Source organism: Podarcis tiliguerta (genome assembly GCF_965153285.1).
Source record: "Podarcis tiliguerta genome assembly, chromosome: 12".
NCBI lineage: Eukaryota > Metazoa > Chordata > Lepidosauria > Squamata > Lacertidae > Podarcis > Podarcis tiliguerta.
Genome location: NC_139545.1, coordinates 28,498,451 through 28,513,802, shown reverse-complemented (window position 1 = coordinate 28,513,802; position 15,352 = coordinate 28,498,451). Strand labels below are relative to the sequence as shown.

Sequence of the window (15,352 nt, the reverse complement as noted above, 5' to 3'; positions counted from 1 at the left end):
CGTTTTTAATTGTTCTATGGTTCCTGTCAAGGTTTATCAAATGGATGTTGCTATTTTATCACTGAGGTTTACTGCACTGCATTATTTTTAAAACTGCATGCTGGCCTGTGGCCTTAAACTGAAGGGAGACTCATAATCTCTTATAATTTTAAAGGCAAATAAGGGATTGCCCTATTCCCAAATCACTGCTTAACAAAATGCCAAGTTTTCAAGAAATCTTGCCTATGTCTGTTTCATCCCCTGTCAGCACTCACATTTTCCATCCCTTCTGTTCCATGGCCATTCATAGAGTGCTAATCAGATAGCAGAGTAAGACAGCACACATCAGGCAAAGAGTGCTTCAAGAAACAGGTTTTAGAGAGGTACAAGGCAGACTAGGGAGAAACATGTGTGCAAGCAGACAAGCCAGCTGAACCAGCATGCTAGTTTGGAAAAGCAATTTCCCCATTCCATAAGGTGATTGTTGGCAGTCAGAGGTTTTCAATTTCGCACTTCATGAAGACACACCCCTACCTTGCTACAGCTGTCTAGCATTGCAACTAAAACAATTAACAGTATAATCTATACTGTTACCATTAACCATCCTATATTTTTATCATTGTTTGTGAATGTCCAAGACAGAATCACAGAAACAGACACAGTCACAGACACAGCCTTCGTCATCTCTGCAACAACCCTGTGAGGTAGGTAAGTATTATTATCTCCATTACTAAATTTAAATGTACAGTGGATGCTTGGGTTGCGAATGTGATCCATGCAGGATGCACGTTCCCAACCTAAGTGCGATTCAGCACTTCTGTGCATACGCAACAGCCGAAACCTGGAAGTAACCCATTCTGGTACTTCCAGATTTCGGTGGTCCGCAACCCAAAAAAACACAACCTGAAGCGTCTGTAACCCGAGGTATGACTGTATTAAGACTGAGCTAGTGTACTGAGCGGGTGGCGCTGTGGGTAAAAGCCTCAGCGCCTAGGGCTTGCCGATCGAAAGGTCAGCGGTTCGAATCCCCGCGGCGGGGTGCGCTCCCGTTGTTCGGTCCCAGCGCCTGCCAACCTAGCAGTTCAAAAGCACTCCCGGGTGCAAGTAGATAAATAGAGACCGCTTACTAGTGGGAAGGTAAACGGCGTTTCCGCAGCGATGTCACGCTGGCCACGTGACCCGGAAGTGTCTTCGGACAGCGCTGGACCCCGGCCTCTTTGAGTGAGATGGGCGCACAACCCTAGAGTCTGTCAAGACTGGCCCCTAGGGGCAGGGGTACCTTTAGTGTACTGAGCACACCAAGCCCATGGAGGTAAACTGACCGTTAGTTTAATTCCTTATTTATTGACAATGCATGAATAACAGCAGCTCCTGAGATGCACTAAGCACACACAAACATGCTTCTAGTGGCTAGGTAGCCCCTTCTTAGGCTTGTGCTCTGAGCTGGACTGTAGGAGCAACAGGTGGCCATTCCTACACCCCAAACTTAAGTATGCTTCCCTAATAGCGTGAGCGCAATCAACCTGCAACTTATCCTACATTGAAGTTGTCGCTGTGAAGAAGAAGAAGAGTTTGGATTTGATATCCTGCCTTTCACTCCCTTTAAGGAGTCTCAAAGCGGCTAACATTCTCCTTTCCCTTCTTCCCCCACAACAAACACTCTGTGAGGTGAGTGGGGCTGAGAGATTTCAAGGAAGTATGACTAGCCCAAGGTCACCCAGCAGCTGCATGTGGAGGAGCGGAGACGCGAACCCGGTTCCCCAGATTACAAGACTACCGCTCTCAACCACTACACCACACTGGCTCTCTGTGCCTGTATCAGTCTCTGGCCCCACTACCTCTTCCACCCACTCCTCAGAACCCTGCCAGTTCCTGCCAGTCAGAGACAGTCAGGTATCACACCAAGCCATAGTTTGCACTAAGCATACCTTACAACGCAAATCACAATGTGAACTTCTAAGGTAAACCATGGAAGCTGCTAGTTAGTTATCACTTTCTGTCTGGTCAGCAATTTAGGTGCAGTGGTCCCTGAAGGAGCAGCAGAAAAGGCTTTAAATTATGTTTTGTCGATTCAGGTAACACACAAAACCATAGTTAATCTTCCTTAACTATTGTTTGACATGATGTCAAAACTGTCTAGGGGCATTCAGCAAATTCACAGCTGAGGAAAGATTTGAAGCAGAAACCTCCTTACTCAGAGTTCATATTCAGTCTACAATGTGATGCTCACTTTTCTTGAAAAGGAATGCCACTAATGTCACAAAACTTACTTCTGAAAAAACACACCCAGGGGTGGGGTGGAAAATGTTGGACTGGTAATTCAAAAATGTCACTTAGAAAAATGTGCAGGCGCTGCCCCTTTCAGAAGACAAATGGTTCAATTCTAGTGAGGGAAAGATAAATATACCTAGTAATAACCAGTATAATGTTTAATTACTTGTCACAAGAGAAAAGCTGGTAAATTGGCACTTTGCCATCACATGCCTTTTGGAAAAACATGTACAAATAATATTGAACATTCAGGTAGGCAAATAAACAATTGTCCTAGATTTACCATAGGAAGTTCTACTGCCTTCACTTTGATTAATAGTCAAAGGTTTTAATATTAACTATTCTACCACAAATACAGTACCTTTTTCATCTATGAGAAAAAAGTATTTTTGCCAAATACTATGCATCCATCAACTTCGGCCGGTGGCTCAGCTGTGTTGCTCTCTGGGCAAGGATAGCCTCACTACTGTTGTCTATGCTCTGGTAACCTCTAGGTTAGGTTACTGCAATGTGTTACACATAGGGCTGCCTCTGAAGATGGTTTGGAAACTTCAGCTGGTGCACCAGAGTAAGGTGGTTTGAGTACATTGCACTGATCCTTGCTCAATTGCACTGGCTGCCACTTAGTTTCCAGGCCCAATTCAAAGTACTGGTTTTGACCTATAAACCCCTAAGTGGCTCAGGACCACAATACCACAAGGACTGCCTCTTTCCATATAAACCAACCTGGACTTTGCCATCATCATTCCTTCTTTCTGTGCTTCCTCCACAAGAAGTCAGAAGGCAGCAACATGAGAAAGGCCTATTCTGTGGTGGCTCCCTATTTGTGGAATGCTCTCCCCAGGGAGGCTCACCTGCTGCCTTCATTACACATCTTTAGGCGCCAGGTGAGAATGTTTCTCTTCAACCAGGCGTTTGGCTGATTAACATTACATGGCTTTTATAAAGTGTTCATTGAAGAGGTGTTATTGGTTTCTTCTTGTTTTTGTTTTATTATGTATTTTGTATTCTCATTTTGTATTTATCTGTTGTGAACCTCCCTGATTCATCTTCTGATGAAGGACACTATACAAATTTAACAAATAATAGTAATAATAATTATATGCAATTAGCAATGTACATATAGTACATACATATGTTTTCTAAAAGCAGCTGTGTTGTCTAGTGTCTCAGTCTAGTAAGAATAATTTATTCATTCAAACAAGTTTCTACGTAAAGGTGCAAATCATCACCTAGGTGATTTGAAGTATGCTATGAGATGAAGGAGATGATTCCATCACTTGGTATTATAGGTCTGGATTATGTAAGTCACATATAGTTGGCACTGTCAAAGATAATACCACCTATTTGTGGCAGTCGTGGTCTGATTACTGTCATCTCCTTTCATACAGACAATGGTTTGTAAATAATTGAGATGTTCATCTAATTAATTGTATTGTATAATTTTAACATTACTCCAGAGCTAAGAAAGAATTCAAGTTAATTGTTCTTATATATTTTTTGCTGTTGACATGAATATTGTAAATGTTACATGCTTCCTGAATTTTGAATTGGGAGAGGGACGTTGACTCCAAAGAAGGCAGTCCATGCTCACTCCAGCAGCACATATACTAAAACTGGAATGATACAGCAGTAGAGTTCTCTCAGCAGACACATTTGGAATATTTTTTTAAAGTGCAAGATGTAACTATTTAGCTGACAATGAATTTTTAAACAAACAAGCAAACACGAAGTAAAAGAAATTGCTTATTGCTATTTATTTTTTAAAAAATAAAAATGCTCTTGAAAAAAGGATCCGAAAAGAAATGCTTGGCAAAACAGACTGTAAAGTTTAGCACATGTGAGCAATATGTGTAATAGCTGTTGACTTTCAGTCTGCTGAGTGACTTAAAGATCTTGTCACCAGTACAGTCAATGGGGTGCAAAAGCCTGAGGAATGTGATGCTTCAACTGAGCCAAGCAAAACAACCACTGGATTTTGGGACTCTGGTCACATCACAGAGTATCAACACAAATGGCAACGCTGCTTGGTGTCCTGTGCCAATTTTTAAAGCCAGGTTCATGGGTTCAGTTTTTTAAAATTTTTATTTACTTAAGTCTCAATTGTTTCCTTTATGCTAAGATGCTATGCTTTAAGAACTTAATTTTTCATAATGTGGTCTACTAGCACAATCAAGCTGATCTGTTTAAAAATGGATTAAATCCCTTTGGCTTTAGAGGACTAACCTGCATGAATCCAAGCAGTTTGGCTTAACTGGTCTGTCTGATTACAAGATGCATAAATAACATGAAGGGCTCTTCTTGGTTGCTTGATTGTTTAAAAGATGAGCAACACAGCAGAAAAACCCTGTGGACATATGGCTTCTTATTAGGGCTGAAATGTTTAGTTGATTCATTGGTTAAATTGACTGGCTTTAAAACATTTTTACCAACTAAATTAATTAGACAGCAAATTTAATACAAGTAACTTATAAAAACTGCAAATAGCAAGAACCATTTTAGGAGTCAGTTTTAATTATTACATATGCAAAAGGAATGCCATCTAAGAGGTCCTCCTCAGAGAAAGTTCTCCATTCCACCTCCCTAGGCTGCAGAGTGCCATATGGAGAATCTCAAGATCCCTGCTAAAGGTTGACAATAAACTCTCCATAGAGCATTTTTTCGGCAGTTTCCCGATAGTAAACATGCTCTAGCTCTTATGCAGCAGCCTTAATGCAGACACCCCAAGTAGCATGTATTTATTGGGTTTATTCAGTATGTTAATTATTATTATTTCTTGCATCTATATTCAATTTTTACTGCTGCAGATCCCTGCTTTAAAATTCTTAATCATAAATGCTGTTTGGCAGCTCCTGGGCTGCTGGGAGGAGGCTGGGAAGAGGGAAGGCAAATATCTCCCTCATTCTTCCCAGCCCTGACCCAGCTCCTGGGCTGCCAGGTGGAGACTGGGGCTCGAGGAGGGTGCCTGGTGACCCCCTCAATATTAGGGAGGGTGCCCTGACACTATGTCAAATATGCTTTTCATATATCTGCTGTTAAATGGCAGCAATAGAGGAGCATGATCAGGACTGTGATATGCAGGGAAGGGAAATTTAATTCTTTCCCCACAACAGATTCCCAATGAAAATAGCTCCTCAGGCTTTTATTGGCACCCAACAGCTCACCTGTATAAATTGGGGGTGGGGGGGAACCACTTTTTAAAAATCCCCACCAAAATACACAACATGCGATTCCACATCACTTTTCATCTAGTTTGGTCCTAAGTCATCCAAAATCAAACTACCCGGACTAAAAAGAAAAAGCTAAATAAATTAATGTGTCATTAAACTTGCATACATAAAATGCAAATGCTCTTCACATTCATACATTTGCAAAACGAGGGAAGAGACAAAAATAAAAGTAAAAGCAAATGGATTACAGAATCCTTCCTGATACATTGTTAAAACTTTGGTGTATTTCCAGAAGTTGGGTTTCTCAGTTGAGAACGTGAAGAGCAATACGAAAGACCCGCATAAAGACAAACTGAATTAGGAAAGGAGGGCGGAAATCTGCAGTTACCACAAAATGCACTCACACCCATCACAAAGGCCTAGTGTCCTTTTTGCAAGCTAAAGGCTAAAGTTCATGGGGCCCAGTTCACAGATCAGCGTGACTGGCATGATATACTTGCCAATAAGGTATGTGCCCCAGAACACCCATTGAGCTTTGTTTCAGGTGCACACTCTGCAGAAGCCACACAACACACAGCAGAAAGAACATAACATGGTCCACAATGCTTAAGGGACTGGGCTTCATTCAAAAACATACACAGTCCCCCTGCCCTTTCGTATAGCCTTAGGACCTGGCCATCTATCCATTTTGGTGATTTCTATATTCACTGTGAAACTTGATGTAAATTCCCTGTGTCTCCCCCCCCCCCATTTTTTTTACTTCAGGGTTCATGTCTTACTTTTAAAAAATAGACCTGCTTGCAGATTGTTCAGTTTATAGTACTTAAATACTACTTTTTTATTGGTAATTGCAGTACAGATTATGTGGTGGAAAAAATCCATCCACTTTTTAAGGCATAAAACCAAGTTCCTGTCTGTTGTGCGGATGTTAGAAATCCCCATGGCACTTGACAAAGAAGAGTGGGAGTATTAACTCTCCAAAATCCCTGGCTAAGTACCCAGGAATATATTCTCTTTTGCTTAAACTCCCAACACAGGAGACAAAATTAGTTTGAAAGGCTGACTGCAAAGAAGCAGTTTATGAAATCACAGTAAATAAAAGGCCATTGTCTATGAGGAAGCAATACAAAAACATAATACCCTCATTTATTTTGCCATTCTTATGAACAACAATACGTTTTGATTAGTTCAGCCAAACGATTAAGCTTGAACTGCAAGGAAGGTCACTGTGTGAGAGATGATCCATCATTTACATATTAGCTATCTAAAAAATACTTCTGTCTTGTAGTACATCTGTGAATATTTAACCTTGGTTGGCAATTTGGAATATCAGCAATGTACACTAACTAACATGCTTATTTGCAGGAGTGGTTTGTAAGTGTGAGAGATAAATTCTTTTCTTAAGCAGTCGGTTCCTTCTGTTTCTATCTTCTGATGTGGAAACCTCTAAATCTAAGCATGTCTCCTCAGGATGCACAATTCTACCCCTTTGAAGTTTACAGCACCTCTCCAATGTATCAGTTACCTCAGATGACACAGGGCTGACAGATAACAAGAACCTGAGCTACTGTGCCTAACAGAATTGATAGACGTTCTCACTGGAGTTAAGGGAGTGGGGGTGAGCTTTTGTGTGCACAGATTGTTAAGACAAACACAAAATGCTGATGCCAAGAAAGGCCACCCTACAGAGCTGTGGATGGATGTTATTATTTTTAAGAAGGATCCCTCTGATGATATAACAGGGTTGACCCTGTTAGTGAGGGCTTCATAAATCTTTCTCAACTGAAGGTTCCTGGCCGTGCAGGTTGGAGGGCGGACAAAAGAATCAAAAGAGCCAGGATGTGAAGTCTCTGTACTGTTCATGTTAGGCTTGCCTGTGGGACTCTGCAATAATATAACAATAGCCAAGATTGCAAGGCACAGCTTCAGTTCAGTGCATCCTTTCAACTGCTTCTAATAACAGTTTTAATTTTAGATTCCTGTTGCTATTGTGCACTAAAGCCTTAAAATTGATACTGTCAGATGCCTTATATGCATCTCTTTTAATAATAAGCTCTAATAACATGGCTGTTTAGCATAGAATCATATGTAGATCTTGAGGAGCTCTCTATAAAGGGAGGCCTTTATTATTGTGTGTTGATATGATTCTGTGAATTACACCATCTATGTTTCATCAACTTTTGTACTTTATGCAATCCTAAGGAAGTCAAAGGAAGTTAAGTGTATGCCCATAATTACAGCTCAGAACTAATCTAAATACTTTACTCACTGGAAAACATTGTCTCCACCAATTCATAAGAGGTTTAAAAACACAGTTATCAGCTGTAATGAATTTTTTTTTTTTTTTACATTGGTACATGCTAGTCTTGGGAAAGGGCATATGAATAGTGCATACATTCATGCAAACAAATGATCCTGTGATTCCATATTTATATGGAAATGTATGCTGTTAGATGGGTGGAATATATTATCAAGTAAGATGGTATCAGTCAAGATACCTTATTATCTAAATGTGGGATAAACAAAAGTAATATGAATAATAACCTTCTCTTGACCAAGTACCAATTTTATTTATGATTTATTATTTTTAAAATACGTTTTGATCTACAGATACTGTCTAGAATGTAGGTGGGGTGGAGACTCAATGTAGCCCCCCCCCCACACACACACTTTTGCCAAGCATATGTTTAACAGAAGCATCAGGGAATCTGCAAGAAATCTCAAAATCCGATGCACTGTATATACAACTGTAATACATATTCTGATTATTTTATGATACTTAGCTTCTCTTCAAAGAATACAGGTGGTGGGACACCAGACACAAAATAGTGCTTGTTTTATTGGTTAGCAGATAACAATTCAAGAGTCAGTATTTCCTAGACTACATGTTGCAATCCTCCATGTTTCTGTTTTTTAAAAAGCACCCTCCATTTCACATCAACGCTATTTTCCACCTTCTGGATGTATCCAGTCTACATGAAAAACCAGCATATGTGGCTCTCTAGGAGTTGAGAAGCTTTATATGAGTTTACACTGCTGAATAATTTACATAGGGTAAAAGGTAAAAGTAAAGGACCCCTGACAGTTAACTCCAGTCGTGAATGACTCTGGAGTTGCAGCGCTCATCTTGCTATACTGGCCAAGGGAGCCGACGTTTGTCCACAGAGTTTTTCTGGGTCATGTGGCCAGCACGACTAAGCCCTCTTCTGGCAAAACCAGAGCAATGCACGGGAATGCCAGTTACCTTCCCACTGGAGCGGTACCTATTTATCTACTTGCACTTTGATGTGCTTTCAAACTGCTAGGTTGGCAGGAGCTGGGACTGAACAACGGGAGCTCACCCTGTTGTGGGGATTTGAACTGCTGGCCTTCCGATTGGCAAGTCCAAGGCTCAGTGGTTTACATCACTGCGCCACCCGCGTCTCATTTACATAGGATGGTATTCAACTATTACTTAGAGTAGACCTACTGAAATTAATGGACCTAAATTAGTCATGCTCAATCATTTCAATGGGTCTATTACGAGTATGACTAACTTTGGATACAAACCATTACTTTTTAATATTACTTTCAATAATTTGATTGAAATGTAACCAAACAATTAAGGGGGGCTGAATTGGTGTGGACAGGTGAAAAGTCAAGGTTTCCAGTTTTGGACATAAATAACCTGAAACATGAGAATAGACCCAAGGAAGCATGGGAAAAGATGGCACACCTATTCCCTAATGCTGGAAAGGCACTTCTCGAAGACAAGTCTCCCATGAACTGAAATCAATGCACAGAGTGTTAAATTAACTTTGACAGATGCAGCCACTATTTCAAAGCTGTGCCTCCATGCTGCAAGGATTTCTTATTTGGAACCGTTGTAGGTTTAGTTATAAAAAAATGCACACTTTTATATTTTAAAAAAGTGAGACAAACTTTCATCAAGACTACAGAGATAAAAAGGTTGTGTGTGTTTACAACTTCCTGTCAGGAGACACAGGTATACCATTGTCTTCCAAAATGTAACATTATCCATCTGGCCAGCAAACATCTGGATATTTATCTTAGCTCATCATTTCCTCCTGCAAGTCCAGAAATTGTCAGTTATTTCAGCTGAGATTCAGCCCAAGGGAGAAAAGAAAAAGTTACATCCTTATTTGCCCAGGTTTTATAAACTGAACTTTACCTTTTTCCCTGGGATGCCAGTAAGCATAAATATAAGTAGTCTGAAGTCTTCTTATTGTGGTTTAACGTGATGCATTTAAACTACAAGGGCCATACAACCGACACATTTGATTTTATTATGTAACTAAGTTTTAAAGTTCAGCACAGACAATTCAGATACTAATACAACTTTTTAAAATAAATGTTACATTATTTTAAGTCAGGCTAAAATTATCTCCTCCCTCAAACACACATTCTGGGGTCCACCATTCCCCTGTAAAGCGCAACTTTAGCAAAGTGAATTTTCCAAATGTTCTGGTGGGGGAAGATTAAATGGCCAGTAATTTCTTTTAGTTAAAAACAAAGCAGAACCAAAAAATACCAAGTGGGAGGCTGACTTTGCCACCACTTGAAACAGCAGCCATGGTGCCCTCTTAGTTTGAGTGATTTTCTCCAAACTGTTTAATTATAAAATCACAGAATTATAGAACTATAAGAGTGGGGGACATGGGTGGCGCTGTGGTGTAAACCATTGAGCCTTGGGCTTGCCAATCGGAAAGTCAGCAGTTCGAATCCCTGCAACAGGGTCAGCTCCTGTTGTTCGGTCCCAGCTCCTGCCAACCTAGCAGTTCAAAAGCACGTCAAAGTGCAAGTAAATAAATAGGTACTGCTCCGGCGGGAAGGTAAACAGTATTTCTGTGTGTTGCTCTGGTTTTGGTGTTCCATTGTCCGCAGACAGTTTTTCCAGATCATGTGGCCAGCATGACTAAGCTACTTCTGGCACATGACCCGGAAGCTGTATGCCGGCTCCCTCAGCCAGTAAAGCGAGATGAGCACTGCAACCCCAGTCATTCACAACCGGAGTTAACTGTCAGGGCTCCTTTACCTTTTTAGAGTTGGGAGGGACCATGAGGGTCATCTAGTCCAACCCTCTGCAATGCAAGAATCTTCTGCCCAACATGGAGCTCCTCATGTAGATTCCTAGTTTGGAAGAGTCACTCTTATCACAACTTGCCAGACATAATGGCGGATTGAGGTTTGATCAAACCAGAAAGTATTCTATTAAGCTTAGTGCATAATAGGAGGGAAGGGGGGGTGTCAACACGTAAGTATAGTGCTTGTTGCATGTCGAGGTCCCCAAGACACCCCCACCCCAATAACACACACTTCACACAGAATTTTTGTTTAAGGTTTTTGGCATAATTTTGGCCACAACTTTATTAACATACATGGATGTGAGTGGTTGCTTAGGCATTGATTAGGACTATCTGTCCCCCTGTCTGGGGACAGAAGTGACTTCCAGATTCCAGCAAAAGTCAGTGAGGGGAAACAATGTTGGGGAGAACTGGAGCTGCGCCACAGGCCCTCAGCTCCTCCCTGCGTGCTCCCAGGGGCTTACGTGGCCCGAACCCAATTCCAGCTGTTTGGACGAAAGGATGGCAAGCCCCTGAATTCCTTTAACAGAATTCCCTTGCATCAGCAGCATTGGAGGGGCAGGCCCAGGCAATCCTTACCTCTCCTTCAACCAATTTTAACCAATGCCTAACCTCAACCTCACAAGTTGTGACGATTTGCTATGCAGTAGGCAAAAACCAAATGGCACCAGCCAATCAGCCAAAGGGACAAAATTCCTACCGGGCCCCTGCTCCAATGGCAGATGACCCCATGACAGGCATAGCAAGGTCAACGCACAAGACCCAAATTAAGGGAGGGTGGGTGGGTGATCTGGTGCACGCAGCAAAAGAGAAAGCAGATCGCTGCGAGCACTGTGTGAAAAACCTCTGTTCCCACCCCGAATCTGGTAACATCAAAATTACTCCAGCAACTCAGGCTACCAATCCCTGCCAGAGCTATACCATCCCAAACTACCTGGCAACAGAGGGGTGTCTTGGCTGGCCCCCACCGCAACACATACTCTCTTTTAATGAGAAGACGCTTTCCCAATCTTTCAAACTATGGTTTAAATTTCTGAATGTTAGAGGATCAGAAAATGGGACCTACGAATACAGCCTAACAAATCAGGAGGCTTACAGGTTGGAAAATTCAGATATAGCCAAATAAAAGTTGACTTTTAACAGCATCACATATGGGTTAGAATTTTTCCACAGTAATGTTGCAAAAGTTTATTTGCTCACAGGCAACTATGGGAAGATTAGTTTGTCTAATTCATATGGTGAAACATGACAATAGGCTTTAGACCAATTCTGAAAACAGCAGAATGGGTCTATTCATTCCACTGACTATTTTTAAAAGTAAAGAGTGCAGAGGAATAAATCTGTTTAATCCATTTTTGTGATTGCGTCACCTAGAAAACAATCCAGTATCCTGGGGAAAGCACTGCCATTCTTGAACTAAAAAGCATTTTGGCACCTTTAAAATGAAAATAAAAACCTTTAGCCACTGGGAAAAGACATCACATACTGTATTTGTAATTAACCAAGCAAAATATACGTAAAACAAACAAGGTAACAACAGTAGATGAGAAACCTTATACTGTCACCTTCTACAGAAAGCTTTCCCACTTTTTTTAAAAGCCTCAGAATTAGTAATGTTAAAATACAGTCATACCTCGGGATAAATGTGCTTCAAGTTAAGTATTTTCAGGTTGTACTCCGGAGTGTAGCGGAGTGTGTTACTTCGGGTTTCGCGCGGAGTGTGTTACTTCGGGTTTCGCGCGCGTGTATGCGCAGACGGACAAAATTACACCACGCGCATGCGCGGAAGTGGCGAAACATGGCCTGCTCATGCGCAGACACAGGTTGCGTTCACTTCAGGATGCGAATGGGGCTCCGGAACAGATCCCGTTCACATCCTGAGGTACCGCTGTAGTTGGGTCTGCTAAAATTTGAAAAGCCATCTATTAAAAGTTTTCCCAATGGCTCACATGTTCAAAGGCACTTTCTAATACATTTTTGAAGTCTCTTTTCTGGTTGTTGTTTTTTAAGCTGAAAGCAAATTTCAAAAGAAGGTTACTAATAATATATGTTTAGTGTGACATTAATTTTAGTTTACATTGCTGCTCTTCAACAGCCTCACACGGAATGGCTTGTCATTAAAGAGGCAGGGAGGCATTGCGCTCCTGAGTCCTTTGAAAGTTTGCAAAACACAAGTAGCCATTACTGTATCTTGCCAATCCCACATGGTGCCGGATGCCCCAAACTGACTAGTAACCTCCTTTTCACTGCTGTTTTTCCACTTCGCTTGCTAGTTTAATCACTAGCAAGACAATGGTCCTCTACCTATACAACTGCCCAAAATAGAGCACTTCTAGAGAACAGAACTAGATAGTTTCCTCAGCCATAGTGTAAAGATGTTCCCTTGACAATTCTCTATTCTGTGTGGCTATTATGGCACGAGATTCTTGTACCTTGCTGAATTGGCACCCATCCAGTGTAGTAGTGAGCAGGCTGTTTCAGAATGAACCATGCATGCATCCTGTCACTACACAGTTGTGTGCTTCTTTCCCTGACAGGACCTAATCTCTTTTCTCCCCACAGGTGGGAAAGCAGCTGGGGGGAGGATTTTCAGCAGACTAATGGCAGGAAGGATAGGAGTTAAAACAACCCCCCTACTGTTCTCCCCGCTCTTGATCACAGCCTCCTCCAAGGCTGCTTTGCATTAAAGAAACAAATCATCTGGGGAAAGAATCATGCAACTGAGTGTCACATGTAGTTTGAACCTTAAAAATCGTATTGCCTGCAATGAAATGGTCTAATTATAATTTAAAAATAGGAGTTCAACAGTGTTCTCTTAAAGGGCAATTGTTCCCCCCCCCCAAACAGAAGTGAACAGATTTTCTTTTCCTCTCTGTCAATGCAACTTTGGTGGATAGGATTAGGTACTCAGGATGAGATGTATTAAAATAGCTTTTCATAATGGAAATCATGGACATCTTAGTGCTGCCAATACAGTTAATGTTGTTGTTGATGAAAAATATTCCCCATCTCTCTCACACCCACACAAAGAATTTGGCTACCCCTTATGATGAATATTCCCTCCCCTTAGCATTGTCTCATCTCCCATGCACTTCCTCATCTCCCACCCACCCCTCTCTCTAAATGAAGTCTGGAGTTCCTCCCCATAGGATTGCTGTATGTCCGATTGCCTCCTTCCTCTGCTGCTTAATTCAAAAACCCTCCCAGCATTGTTCTAGCCCGATTCTGACCCCATTCCTTTTTCCATCACAAGTGTTCTCATCAGCGGCAGGAGCCACCCCACCCTTCCACTCAGTTCAACAGCCCATCATAATTTCCTACCTGTCCTTATAGTTTTTAGTTTGCAGCAATGTTTTCCACACATCTGAGGATTTAGGAATGTTTCCCCTTTGAACAGAAATGTCTATTTCCTATCATTTGAAGGAAATACAAAAGTTCACGCTAATCCCAAAAGGGGTCCCCTACTAATTTTAGGCATGTTGGCCTAAAATTATTAAATAATTTATACCCTCCTTTTCAAACCAATGTTTTGGAACAGCTTACATTTAAATAAACAAATAAAACAATGCTGGAAATGAAACAACACAGTAGAAATGAACAGAGGTATTAAAAAGCATAGTTATGTATGGAAGTGAGAGCTGGACCATCAAGAAGGCTGTTCGCCAAAGAATTGATGCTCTTGAATTATGGTGCTGGAGTCCCATGGACTGCAAGAAGATCAAGCCTCTCCATTCTTAAGGAAATCAGCCCTGAGTGCTCACTGGAAGGACAGATTGTGAAGCTGAGGCTCCAATATTTTGGCCACCTCATGAGAAGAGAAGACTCCCTGGAAAAGACCCTGATGCTGGGAAAGATGGAGGGCACAAGGAGAAGGGGACGACAGAGGACGAGATGGTTGGACAGTGTTCTCGAAGCTACAAACATGAGTCTGACCAAACTGCAGGAGGCAGTGGAAGACAGGCGTGCCTGGCGTGCTCTGGTCCATGGGGTCACGAAGAGTCGGACACGACTAAACGACTAAACAACAACAATTAAAAAGCAAGGTAAAAAAGCAAATATTTTTTCAAAAAAGAAGAAGTTTAAAAGCACCTGTATAAGAAGGGGAAGAAAGGGCATTTGTTAGATCTTCATGAGAAGAGAATTTCATAATTGTGATGTCACCAAGGAGAAGACCCATTTCTGATAACTACCAATCAGATATTTGCGAATGGATGAGCCAGAGAGCAAATCTTAAAGTACATGCAAGTTCATATGGCCTCACCCCAGGCCATTTTGGACTCTAAAGGTGACTGCTAGTATTTAAAATACAAACATATATAACAGCAAATTAAATGTTTATATGGCCATTCAGTTTTAGCCCCTACTTTCATGCTTCAGGAAGGCTGACAATCTTTTTCATTTTTAAATTAATTTCATGTGTGTATATATATGTTCATTCATCTTTGTCTTGCTAATTAAAGAGAGTAAAATATTTAACTTCAAAATTGTTCCAAAGACTGGTGGCTGTAAGGGGAAGAGATTTCTTGACAACAGCATGGGTACCAGGCAATCAGAAGCATACTGGGTACCCCAGCTTCCTAACTCAAGAAAAAAAATAAACCTTCAAATTGAACACACTCACAAAAAGGCCACACAGAAGATTACATCTGACTTCACTCTTAGGTAAACACCAATACATTTTTGAAACTTTTCACTGGTGCATTTTAAACAAGTAATTAAAGATAATGCAACAACTTATAGTTATTTTCCATACAAGTGAAGTCCTGATCGTCACAGTGGTTCACTCACATAGACAAACTTTACAATTTCCAGCTTCCAGCCTGCCTGTGTCTTGCCTCTGAGGTTTCT

The 15,352-nt window shown here is 41.2% G+C and overlaps 1 protein-coding gene across 2 annotated transcripts in view; it reads right to left on the bottom strand.

The window, feature by feature from the left end:
• Positions 1–15,352, bottom strand: part of AGMO (alkylglycerol monooxygenase) — a 121,080-nt gene that overhangs the window by 92,813 nt on the left and 12,915 nt on the right. The gene's annotated exons all lie outside the window — the stretch shown is intronic.